This window comes from Cyprinus carpio, chromosome B2 (assembly GCF_018340385.1).
Source record: "Cyprinus carpio isolate SPL01 chromosome B2, ASM1834038v1, whole genome shotgun sequence".
Lineage (NCBI taxonomy): Eukaryota > Metazoa > Chordata > Actinopteri > Cypriniformes > Cyprinidae > Cyprinus > Cyprinus carpio.
In genome coordinates this window covers 3,337,913-3,351,526 of record NC_056598.1, presented here as the reverse complement: position 1 = coordinate 3,351,526, position 13,614 = coordinate 3,337,913, and the positions used below count along the sequence as shown (strand labels likewise).

The window sequence follows — 13,614 nt, the reverse complement described above, 5'->3', positions numbered from 1 at the left end:
GACACATTGACACGGAGCGACAAGGTGCAGCCAGAGGGGAGGAGTCCAGAGGTAAAGGGCGGGTCGACGCCTGACCAAGGCTGAGCCGGAGGGACAAGGGAGCCTGGTGGAGCTGATGAATGACGGTGGAGGCGAGCGAGCTAGGAGCCGAGGTGAAGCTGGGTCTACGGGCTGAGGCGGAGTCCGTGCCTCGGAGGTGGAGGTGAGGGATACTCCGATCCCGGTGACGCTGGAGGATGGCAGTCCCGAAGGGCTTGAACCACAATGATGGTGGGCTGAGGGTGAGCAGAGGGGCTGCCAAACGACAGCGGTGGAGGAGGCTGGAGTGGGTGGGAGGATATTTTCTAGGAACAGGCACTGGAGGCCACTTTTGAGGAGCGGGCCCCGGAGGACCGGAAGCCCCCTCAGGGCTGGACAAGGGAACCAAGGACGAAGGAGAGCTGGATGGGACAAATGAAGATGACGGAGAGAGGAGAGGGGGCAATTCGATCTCCAGTTCAGATTCCCAGTCTATTAGATCTCCCTCACAGTTTTGGCACCAACACCGCACCATACTCAGCTCAACCTCAGCCACGATTTAGAGGGCGGACCGTCCACGGCTTTCTCCCTCGTGGTGGGCTCTGTAGCCGATTCGCACCTGGTCTGATGGCTTGGGCACTCCGTCCGGGGCGATCCTCCACTCAGTCTCGGTATTGCGCTAGCTCACAGGTCGCGGCGGGAATTGGCTCTCTGTCATCAGCGGGCTCGGGCTTAAACTCCGCACAGCGGGGAGATGGTGGGCTGGGCCCTGGGTTGGGAGTGGCACTGGTGATTAACTCCTGGGAACCGGGGGGAATGGAGATCGATTTCTTGGATCACGCCGTGTTGAGGTTGGCGTCATAGAACACGCAGAGCGCGTCGTCTGGATAGTTGGTGAGATGGGCCACAGCCAGAAACAGTCTGGTATGACCCTTGAGTGAAGGAGGATGAATTCCGGGCAATGGAGGGGATCCAGAGGGCACAATGGAAAGAAAAACACTGGGGAAAAAAACAGAAAGAATACAGAGGGGAAACACGCAATAAACTTCTGTCACCCTACGCAAGGAGTCAAAGAAGCCAGGAATGAGGAAACAAGGAATTCACAAAATGAGAGTCTTTGATAATCTAAATGGGGAACATAGAGCACATGGAAGACGTTCAAGAACCGACAAACACAAACTGAAAGGACTAGGGCTTATAAACACAGGATAATTGGGGAAACACAGGTGCATGGAAAAACAAATTAAAAATTAAACCTAACACAAAAATAATAATCAAACCACTCTGGGAAAATTAAAATTAATCATGTGCACAAAATAACATTTAATTCCAACATTAACTCTAATTTAAAAATCTGAAGCAAAGCATGCTGGGAAAATTAAACCTGCTGTAACTCATTCAGTCATAAGTTATTTCTTTTAAGCATGATGAACTTTCAGTAGTAATAACGTAAAATGAACATTTTGCATTTAGTATGTTTGACTGTTAGGGTTTACAGTGTACACTGGTTGCAAAAATGGGCCTGCATCTTCTCTGCACCCGCTGCACCCTGGCTACTTAGATGCACATGCAGGATTGCATTAGATTTCCTCAGCTATATTTTCTTTATTTTTATTTGTTCAATGTGCATTTTAAAGTAAGTCTTTGTCTCAGTGCCTGAGATTTTTATCTCACAAAATAAGACTTTTGGGAAAATTGTTACATTTTGGAGATATACAAATACACCACATCAAAGGACTAACTCTATATACCCAGGAAAGGGAACACACACACACACACACACACACACACACACACACACACACACACACACACACACACACAAACAAATATAGACACTGATAAGAGACTCAACAGCAGTAGTGGACAAAAGAAACTTGTCTTTTGTAGTTTCACGCTTTCCTGGACAAACTGTTCGGATTTTCTGTCAATTATTCTCCTTTAGGACATCCAGAAAGAAATAAGACCCAATGATATTTAAGATGTTATCAACATACTACACTTACAGTGTAAGCAGAAAAAAACTTAAGTTTACATCTATATCTTGGGAACAAAGGCATCAAGCAAACACTATGATTGGATTAATCAGATATGAAATAAATTCAGGATAATTTGCTTTGTTTTATAGTTATTTTCTTACAGAACCGCTGAAGTCATAAACACTCTAAGTGTCTTTATTTTCTTTGCATGTCACATATCTCAAGCGGACTCTTCACTGATACTGTCCTGTACTCTGTAACTTTTGATCAAAATGTAGTGGCAAAATTATTGGTTGTGATGGGAATGACAATACTGATGGAAGCATTTGAGTCAAAGACAGTGGTGGGAAAATCTGAGTTTATATTTACACTTATGAATTTGGCAGACACTTGCATTGCATTCAAGACCTACATTCCATCAGTCCATGTATTCCCTGGGAACTGAACCCATGAGCTTCGCTTTGCTATAGCGCTGTGCTTTGCTGGTTGAGCTACAGGAGTCCTCTGGGTATTCCTGTCAGTCATACCACAAGATGGCACCGTGACTCAACAAGAATATCTCATGTTCTGCCAATTATGACAAAATATTTTATGCTATTTAAAACTTTTAAACTAATGCCAAATAATGGTTGCACTTTATTTTATAGTACGTGCACTTACATTCCCTTACAATATACATATAAGAAAGTACTGAGTAATACAAGGTAACTATATGATTTAAGATTAGGTTTAGGTTAATATCTAGTTATTACCTAGTTATTGTAATTGCTATAATAACTACATGGTATGTACATGTGGAACAGGACTGTAAAATAAAATGCTACCCAAATAATGGTATGCACTTCCAGATGTTAGAGCAAAATGTTAGATGTTAGATCTTTTGAATAAGCAAAACAGATGCATGACCATTTTTTTTAAACTAGCAGTTTATACTATTTTATAGCACTTAGTATTCAAACATATATTTGTATTATTAATTTTCATGTATGATTTAGGTTTTAAATGTTTAAACTTAATTGATATATTCTCCTAACCAATCCCTAAACATTAAACAGAACTGTTGGTAAGCCTCTTTAAATATTTAAATCTATTTGGTTTTTTTTTTTTTTTTAATATGAGCCCTTATGAAAGACCTTATTTTTTAATGCAAATACAAGCTGTTTTCTTTGTATGCATGAGACTTGATTTGTATTACCCGCAGTGTGGATTGGCGTGTCTTGTCTGGTGTGCAACCAAATTAAAGTGTATTATACTACAGGGCCGTTGAATGCTTGAATCTGATTGGCTAACGAACGTTCTGAGGTGTGCAATTATTTTCTGGGTAATGCATTGCGAACGTAGTTCCAGGCAGCTCTCTTGACCGCTCTACAGTTCCATATCACTTCGCATAGTAAAACTGTAATAACGGAAATTACAGGACTAACAAAAACAACAACATGACAGATGATTTTCCGAAAGTAAATGACATTTCTCACTAGCGTGGTAATAAAAGCGCTGTTCAGAGACGCTGCTGCAGAACACTGTTGAGGGACGCACAGAGGTAGCCTTATTCACACAAGCTCTCTCTCTCTCTCTCTAAGAACTGTGCCATTCAGAACTGAATTAAGAAGTCTCTCTCGCTCTCTTTCTAATAACTTCATTAATAACTGCAGTAGAATGCTAGCTTAATTTTTTAGCCTCCATTACCAGCTTTAATTTTGGAACCAGCAAAAGAGGAAATAGGTTTAAGCTAAACCCAAACCCTAACCCTAACCCTAACCTGTGGAAGAAATAATCCTACTCACAATAGCGATTTAAGTTCAAAAACTGGACGAATCCCTTTAAATATATCATCTGATCGATGTCTTGAGCTGTGGTAACTGTAGTATACATTCCACACCTGAGCTTCAGGAAATATACTTAATCTCCAAACAAACTCATGAAAGTTAAATATTATTTTATTAATTGATAAATCGTCCATTATAACTTATAAAATATTCAAACCTTAAAATAGTTGCTACAAACTAGTGTGTTTATGATTACGTTAATAAATTAAACTAATATGATAACAAATACCAGTCTCAACATCTGACAGCATAACTGAATGTTGTACAGCTAAAAATAACTGCAAGCGGATGACACAGAAAGCGTCACACATTTCAAGTTTGAAATCGCCTCATTAAAAATAAGATAGGAAGAGAATAAAACTGAATCGTTTCCATGGTCTAGCAGTCTTTGCACCCATTTGAATCAATAATTCCAGGTTTGAATCAGGTCTCCTCTGATGGAGTACTATTAGCTAGGTGGCGCTGTTACAAAAAACTAGGCTCCTAAAAATGCAGTCCTAAAACAGCAGCCTCCGGTATCACAGGATTATAATACTGCACAAGGCGAGCTCCACCGCAGAGCTCCTGAAGAGGCATTTTGTTTATTTTTCTTTTTTTAGTTTATTTGATGTTATTTTGTTTACAGATTGAATACTTTGGAATACAACATTTTTATTATGCAGAAAATGTATTTATTTATTTATTTATTTATTATCAGGCTACTCATCCATGACCATTGGTTTACTACATGACCTTGGGAACAATAAGGAAAAAAGAGATGTGACATTCCTTGGTGTGGAACAGGATATGAGACAGGATAAGATGCACAAAGGAGGGAGGTGGGCTTCCAGGCTTTATCCATGGGTTGCTACAAGTCCATTAAACATCATTATACACCATTTCCAGAAGTGCGAGATGGCTTATTCACCTGTATTAAATATTTCCGTACATGTGTGAACTGACTTTTTTGTTTATTGACTTTGAGATTCTTCACATCATTCTCTTGTTTAAAAACAGCACTTTGGCTACCTCTTCAGAGAAGCCGATATGAAAGAAAATGATGGTCAATCATTACCAAACAATATCACAGCCAATAAAACTAGGATCAACATCAGTTACATAATTTGTTTAAACAATTACATCATTTGAGTAATATTGATATTCTTGTATATAAATGTCTGAAATTACGAGAAATCAAGAAATTAACTTTTTTTTTGGTGTATGCTGTACAGGCAGTTCTTTGATAAGTGTGTATCACACACTGTTTCATACTTCTCTATAGTTTATGTTACACCAGGATTGTTCTCTGATATGCTTCATAATTGCATCAAGTTCAATAAAATAAATCCAGGTCACATTTCACTCCAAATTATGCACTTTTCTAATTTTGCTCAAAAACACATGCTTAAAAAAATGCTTAATTTTATATTTTTTACTCTCCCAATTAGGACCCAGGCAAGATTAGAGAATTTAGCCGACACTTTTCAAGAAAGATTTAGACTACAGAAGGCTTATGGGACATATAGCTTCTTTGAAAGTGAAATATTGCTGTCAGGCTTCTATTTCTTTTGTGCTCTTGTTATCTAGTCTTTTAGTTTGTAGTTGTAGTTCCTGTTTCCCTTCTGTGATTTCCTGATTGTTCTTATTTGTGCCTCGCTACTCTAATTAGCCCTAGTATTTATAGCCCTCTTATTTCCCTAGTCCCTTGTCCCTTTGTTTGAGTTTACCCACTGTCAGTGAGTTTCTAAAATCATGGTTCAGGTTTATATTTAAAGTCTAGTTTAGTTTTACATCATTTATTTCTGTTTATGCCATTTTGACTATCTGAAAATAAACTGTTTCAACTTGCCACCAGTGGATTACGCGGCTGTCTTCCACATTTTAAAACAAAGCAGGCTTTTTCTAAATTTTATGGATATAAAATGTGATGGTTAACCCTTGCATATGTGCGACTTAAAAACATCAACTAATTTTTAAACCTTTTGTCTTGGAATTGAATTTTTGTAATTTGAAGAAAAACACTTTAGGATTAAACATTCTGAAGTTTAATTACAAAAAAAGAATTTTATAGTGGACACATAACACAATACAAAGTTCACAAAAACACAAAGTGTTTGAGAAAAAAAAATAGTGAAAACTGTATAAATTTCCTGAGGTACATACTGATTCACTAAACAAGAGTACAAACAATAATACAAAACTCTAATTATTCAATACAAAACGCCAGATGTCCCTTTGAACAGCTACAAAGACAGTTTTACACGTGCGATTCCACGCGGTCATATAGTCAATTAAAATGAATGCTTTCCCTGTGGGATAAACAGGTATATTTACAGATGTTTTGTGGTCTTGAAGAATATCATACACTAAATATTCATATCACTTTGCTGACATCTCGACAGCACGGGGATCGTCAGTAACGTTGAGGTCATAGTCTGTGGCCGGGCCAGACACCAGCACCCTCACGCGGTCGGGGAAGTCGTCCAGTTTAGGGTAGAGCAGGAAAGTCATAGACCAGCGCAGCTGCACCCAATAGACCTGAAACACGATGAATGAAATGAAACACGCTGTGTTTTTCGCCAACTGGTACCCAGGGTGCCAAAATACAATTGGGTAAACTGGCATAACTCAGCATTCACATAACAAAACAAAGTCAGAGATTCCGGAACGCACATTTTTTAAAGGAGAATAACTACCTGTAGCATTAATTTTCAGATAAACAAGTATGTTAACTTAGCATGTTTCTTAAATATCTGCAAACATATTTTATACTACCTGAAAAAAGTATAATTATGAAAACACTGGTAGCAATGCAAAGTCGCGAGTAAATGAAAGGATCTTTCATTTTTGGATGAACTGTCCCTTTAAATAAACACCTCTGCATTTGCATATGCTATTTAAGTACATTAAGTAACCCTTTTACCAACAATACACAAACATGTGATTTAACTAAGTTAACTATTGATTATTCTTGACTAGGCATTAATCTAAAATAATATAATTGTTACTCATTAACTATAAAAGTTCAATATGATCTGATTCTGTCTTCTGATAAAGTCGAATGTTTACATTTTAAAAATGTTCATTTTTTTTTTTTTGATATAATGCTAGTAGTTTTCAGGGAAAAAAACTGGGGTGAATTTTTACCCAGTGGTTGGTAAGATCTTTGAAAGAACCACCACGCAGGGCGGAAAGGATCGAGCAGGATTGATCCACATCCAGTGAGCTGGTCTAAACAGAGAAAAAAGCTCCGAGGAGTCATGGGTGACTGAGCCAGAGAAATAAGCCGCCCATTTTTTAATCAGTTATGCTACTTTATTATTATTTCTCTTGAAGTAGAAACTAATTTACATATTTAAATTGACCAAGATTGGCCAAAATTGACCAAGATTGCGGCGCGTACACATCGCGAGGCTCAGCGTCTCTCCAAATTTTGCAATTTTGCAGTATTTTTCCTGCTCATCTCAGGTCTGTTCATACTGAACAGCTTTGCTTTAACATCTTACACCAGACAGGAAATCGTTTGGATATTTGGTGTAACAACTTTTTCCACAGTTTTTATCACCACTCCTAGACTCATCACACACCCTGAGATCTCCAGAACACCCGAGGCTACACACTCTACCTGGCCAGGTGGAAGTGCTCGCAGGCGGTGTCGAGATCGTAAATAAAGGCAGGGGAAGCGTGGAGGTCTAAGAGCTAAGCTAAAGCTAACACTGCTCCGGCTCTGTTTATCCAACATTTTCCCCACTAATGTGTGGTCACTGGTGAACAAAATGGACGAGTTATGACTTCGCATCACCCACAGTAAGAGACTTTTGTTTTGCAATGTCATGGTTTTCACAGAAACATGACTACACAGCGACGTACCCAATAATGCTATTGAGCTAGCCGGACGCTACACACTCCGGGCAGATAGGACAGCAGATGACTCTGGCAAGTCAAGAGGTGGTGGATTGTGCATTTTTGTTAACAAAGCTTGTTGTACGAACATGTCATTGTTGGAGTAGACTGCTCCATCTACCTAGATTTTCTCATGTTTGTGAGTACGACCTTTTTATCTGCCCACGGGGAGTTATCACGTTCCCACCTTCTCCTGCAGTGCTATATTCCACTGGATGCTAATGCCAAGCTTACTATGAACGAACTACATGCGGCCATTAGAAAACAACAGACTGCTCACCTGGAGCCTGCTTTTATTGTTGCGGGTGATTTTAATCACTCAAAGTTAAAGACAGTGCTTCCCAAATTCCATCAACATGTTTCCTGCCACACTAGAGGAGACAAAACTTTGGATCATGTTTACACAAACATTGATGGAGCCTACACCACGACCCCTCCCCTCATACTCCGGACAGTCTGATCACCTTTTCTTTGTTTCTCACCCCCAAGTATTCACCCTCATCAACCGTGTGAAGCCATCAGTGAGGACTATCAAAGTGTGGCCAACTGAGCTGACTTTTTACTTCAGGACAGGTTTCACCACACGTACTGGGTATGTCTGCTTATCAGGCTGCCCGGCTCTCTACACGGACATTGATATCTATACCTCCTCCTGTAATGAATTACATCAACAATTCAACACTTTACTGACAGTGTTACAACAGAAAAACAGTTCACAACATACCCTAATCAGTAGCCATGGACGAACAAGGAGGTGTGACTCCCGCTGAAAGCCCACAACACAGCAAATCCAGGGCTAACCCGAGGAGGGGCATCAAAAAGGCCAAGTACTGCTACAAGCTAAAGGTAGAAGAGCACTTTTCCAACTCTGACCCCCGCATGTGGCAGGGCATCCAGGTCATCAGTGACTACAAGCCAAGCAACTCTACTCCAACAGTCACGAGCTAAATGACTTTTCTGCTCACTTCAACAGCGACAGCAAGGAGACGGCCACCAAAATCACACTCTCAGCAAACCACCAACCCCTCAAACTCACCTCCATAGATAACCACACTGCATTGAGCCAGATCAATGCACGCAAGGCTGCTGGCCCAGACGGCATTCCTGGACGTGTGCTTAGGGCATGTGCAGAGCAGCTTGCAGGGGTCTTCACAGACATTTGAAAGTGAAAGTGAAAGTGACGTGACATTCAGCCAAGTATGGTGACCCAACGAACACACACCCGGAGCAGTCGCCACCCATCCGAAGTGCACACACACAGAGCAGTGAACACACACACACACTGTGAACACACACCCGGAGCAGTGGGCAGCCATTTTTATGCTGCAGCGCCCGGGGAGCAGTTGAGGGTTCGATGCCTTGCTCAAGGGCACCTAAGTCATGGTATTGAAGGTGGAGAGAGAACTGTACATGCACTCCCCCCACCTACAATTCCTGCCGGCCCGAGACTCGAACTCACAACCCTTCGATTGGGAGTCCGACTCTCTAACCATTAGGCCACGACTTCCCACCCTCTATTTTCAACCTGTCCCTCACCCAAGCAACTGTGCCAACAAGCTTTAAGTCCACATCCATTGTGCCAGTGCCGAAACACTCCTCCCCGATGTGCCTGAATGACTACGCCCCGTAGCACTCGCACCTATCATTAAGAAGTGCTTTGAACGACCTAGCACACATCAAGGACTGCCTCCCACCCACACTGAACCCCCACCAATTTTCTTACCGCAGCAATAGGAGCACAGAGGATGCAGTATGCACAGTGCTGCACTCTGTACTCACACACTTGGACAATAACAACAGATATGTACGGATGTTGTTTGTTGACTTCAGCTCAGCATTTAACACGGTCATTCCCTCCAAGCTGACTACAAAACTTGGAGACCTGGACATCAACACCTCATTCTGCAACTGGATTATGGACTTTCTGACCAACAGACCTCAGCATGTTAGGTCAGGCCACACCTGCTTCACCACCGTCACACTCAACACCGGCGTACCACAGGGCTGTGTGCTGAGCCCATTCCTCTACTCCCTCTACACCCACGACTGCAAGCCTGTGCCTGGATCCAACTCCATCATCAAGTTTGCAGATGACACCATGGTGATTGGCCTCATCAGAGACAATGATGAGACTGCCTACAGGGAGGAGGTACAGCACCTGGCGACATTGGTGCGCTGACAACAACCTGCTCCTTAACACCAACAAGACAAAGGAGCTCATTGTGGACTTCAGGAAGAAGAAAGGAAGCACGCACAACCCCATCCACATTTACGGGATGGTTGTTTAACGTGTCTCCAACTTCAAGCTCCACCATCTCAGAGGACCTGTCCTGGACCACAAACACCTCTAGCCTGGTCAAGAAGGCTCACCAGTGCCTCTTCTTTCTCAGGACACTGAAGAAGAACCAGCTGTCTTCAGCCATCCTGGTGAACTTTTACCAGTGTGCGATCGAGAGCATTCTAACCAGTTGTATCACAGTCTGGTATGGGAACTGCTCAGTTGCTGACCGCAGAGGGTGGTGAAAACCCCCCAACGCATCACAGGGACACCACTCCCTGCTATTGAGGACATCCAGAGAAAATGCTGTCTACGTTGAGCTTGCAGCATTCTTTAGGATTCCTCTCACCCTGACCATAGACTGTTTAACCTCCTGCCCTCCGGGAGGTGCTTCAGGAGCCTCCGGACAAGGACCAGCAGACTCAGGAACAGCTTTTTCCATACAGCTGTCTCCTTACAGAATTCTGCCCCCTGACACCACCCCCCCAAACCACCACCACCACCCCCACACACCAAACACACACACTCCTCACCCCTACTCAACACTACATCTGGCTTACAAACAAAAAACAGTTCACTTGTTATTACTTGCACTTCTGTCTGTTCATCCAGAATACTGAATGATCCATTTGCACACTGCAATATTTTTCTATGCACTTTTCACTGTCCACTGCACTAGTGTAAATAATGTTCATATGCTCATAGTTTCTGCTTATAGTGTACATTAACTTATTACATAATCCATCTGTATAGTATGTTCATAGTACACCTATCTTTATATAATGCCGATAGTATTTAAAAATCTGTAAATTATGTCCATAGTACTGCCTTATCTGTATATTTATTGTACATTTGTAACATATTGTAGACACTATATATCCTGTACTTACTGCTTATCACACTTTTGGTAAGATGCTAACTGCATTTCGTTGCCTTACATGTGCAATGACAATAAAGTTGAATCTAATCTAATCTAATCTTAAACATCACTCTATACATGTCATGTTGCTTTATGTATTTATATGGTAACCCTGGCAATATTTACAACAGCTACAGGAATGCTGATGCAGAAAAGAGACAGCAGCAGCAGGAGAAGAGTGAATGCTGATTACTCACAGCTGTCAAATGGCCCAGGCAAACGCTGAGGCCAATGGCCAGAGGGGCGGAGCCTGTCACATCCCGCCTTTTTTTGTCTGTGGTTGCTATGACACACAACACTAGCTGGAAGGTAGCGAAGAGTTCAATACCAACACCTTGACAGGGAGAAATACTATTGCTTATCTGTAAATAAAAAATAGATTTAGTTAGATTGTTGTGTAAATTCAAACAACTAATCAGTATTTCTAATAATTTCTTTGAATGCATCGCAAACATCACAATCTATTTAAAGCAGAGGAAACACTCAGAGTCTCATCTGATCACTTATACAATAAGATATAAGCAGGAAACATAATGTAAATGTAAATGTACATTTATGCAAGTAAGAAATGTTTTCAGGTCAGAGGACAGCCGTCTGATGTCACTCAGCAATAACATGAATTGACTCTGTTTACTGGCAAAGTAATAAGTGCATTACACCTTCTTGACATGTTGAGAAAACATAATCACAGGAAAGAACGCCGCCTCTGAAGACAGATACAGAGTATCATCAGCCCACACGCACATTTACAGTGACACACAGAGCAGTGCTGCTTTACTATCAGTGAGCAACTATTGTAATTTCATTACATTTTTTGAATCCGTTTTTATTTTTACATTTTCTGTTTTCATTTTCTATCATTCTACATTTTAAAATTTTTGTATAATTCTTAAACAGGTTTTATATGTCCAATACATAGTTTTTTAATACCATTTTTTATTTTTGTAATAGGTTAAATTAATTGAAAAGAATGGTTGCTGAAATCATTATGAAGTCTCATATTATACTATACTTATGTTTGTTATAACTATTATGCATTATGCAAATATTACATATTTTATATAAATATTTACAGAAAAATAACCCTTTTTTAAAATAATGTCTATTACTTTATTCAACTCAGTAAGACGCAGGCACAGTCGAGTGGCGCGGGTTGCCTTTGGTTACCAATTGATTTGTTGCGTTTTGTATTTTTTAAATAATATCATGTCATAATATTTCACTTGTGTGTGTGTGATAGCTGCGCGTTCGTGCGTGGTTTTATCTGTGTCGAACATTAAAATTACATGCTGTAAGTTAAAACGTGGAGATGTGTGCGGGGGTGTTTATGTGTATATCTCGAACCTTGGTGCTGTGCTTATGTCTTTTTTCTTAGCTCTCTAATATAGTTTATGTGTGTGTTGTTCACTATAAATTTCGTTGACTTGCTTAAAAACAAATATCTCAGTTTGATAGTATTGTTTAACAGTGTCGAAAATTCGTGAAGTTCTTAACATTCTTTCTATTTGTGTGCCTAATTTCAGGAAAAAAATTAGAAAAGAACATATGAAAAAAAAATATTATTTAGACTGTTGAAACTTAACAAATCATTAAATTCCTAGACTTCAAATTTACATTTAAATTACAATTATTCCAAGTTTTGGAGATTCTTGGAAGTGTACAATATATTTTTTAACTAGAAGAAAAACTGAAATTGAACTACAGTAAGCGACTCATGTATCTTGTAAACAAGAGCAGTCAAGAGACAGGTTTCTTAGCAGGAAAGTACTGAAGATACACATAGCGTTAGCTCACCACGAATTTAGTCCCTAGGGCTTCTCCCATCAGTGACAGCCATAACACGATCCGCTCCGCCAGCGCTGCACCAAACAACTGTGCCACGATGTACATCACAGCCTTCGCAAGCTGATCTGGCAGCTGGCCAGCAAGCCCAGCGTCACAGCTGGGATTCAGATTGCTCCCTGAGGTTCACCCAGCTTTGGGGCAAGAGTGGCGAGGACATAACAAGGCGGAGCCACCTTGACCCTCCTGATCTGTTTGTCATTGTTGGACGTTTCCCACTGCGATCTGTAATGCTGAGAAGATGACGAGGGTACATACCCACCCTCGGCCAAAACGGCCCTCCAGAATGCCTTGCTCTTCAGCTCCTTCATGACTGTCAGCCTCTGGTGCACGTGGAGGTGTTTAATGTAGGGGTTTTCTGAGGGCACTGGTACGGTTCTTCCTCTGCCAAAAGAGAGTGTTTATTAGGGCAGGTCTGCTAATGACACAGGGGCGGTTTCAGCTACGGGGGCAAAAAGAGTAGGAGAGAAGAGAGGAGCAGGCAAAGTATTGAGAAATCCTTCGTTTGTCTCCCCTTTTCAACCTCATTTCCTTCACATTTTTATTCTAGCAGAGAGGACATAATCTGGCCTTATTTAAACTCTGATCTCTGTTTTGATGCTTTAACACTGTGCAAAACACTCAACTTTTATCTGTTCCATGCTTGGGAGATCAACTAGTGGACTGTTACTATTTTCACATTTAGAATATAGAAAATTTCATCAAAGCTATCAGAACTATGTATGACATTAAAATGGTTACACAAATCAAACTTAAGGTTGTGATGTTCATGACACTTCAATTTTTCATCACCCTGTTTGTCAAGATTACAGCTCCTGGCACACTCTGATCATTACTGGACATGAAATACATACATTAGACTCCGCTGTG

The 13,614-nt window shown here is 40.8% G+C and overlaps 1 pseudogene; it reads right to left on the bottom strand.

Moving 5' to 3' along the window:
- Positions 1-5,837: 5,837 nt before the first annotated feature.
- The window catches only part of LOC109107620, a 14,756-nt pseudogene continuing 6,979 nt past the window's right edge, over positions 5,838-13,614 (bottom strand).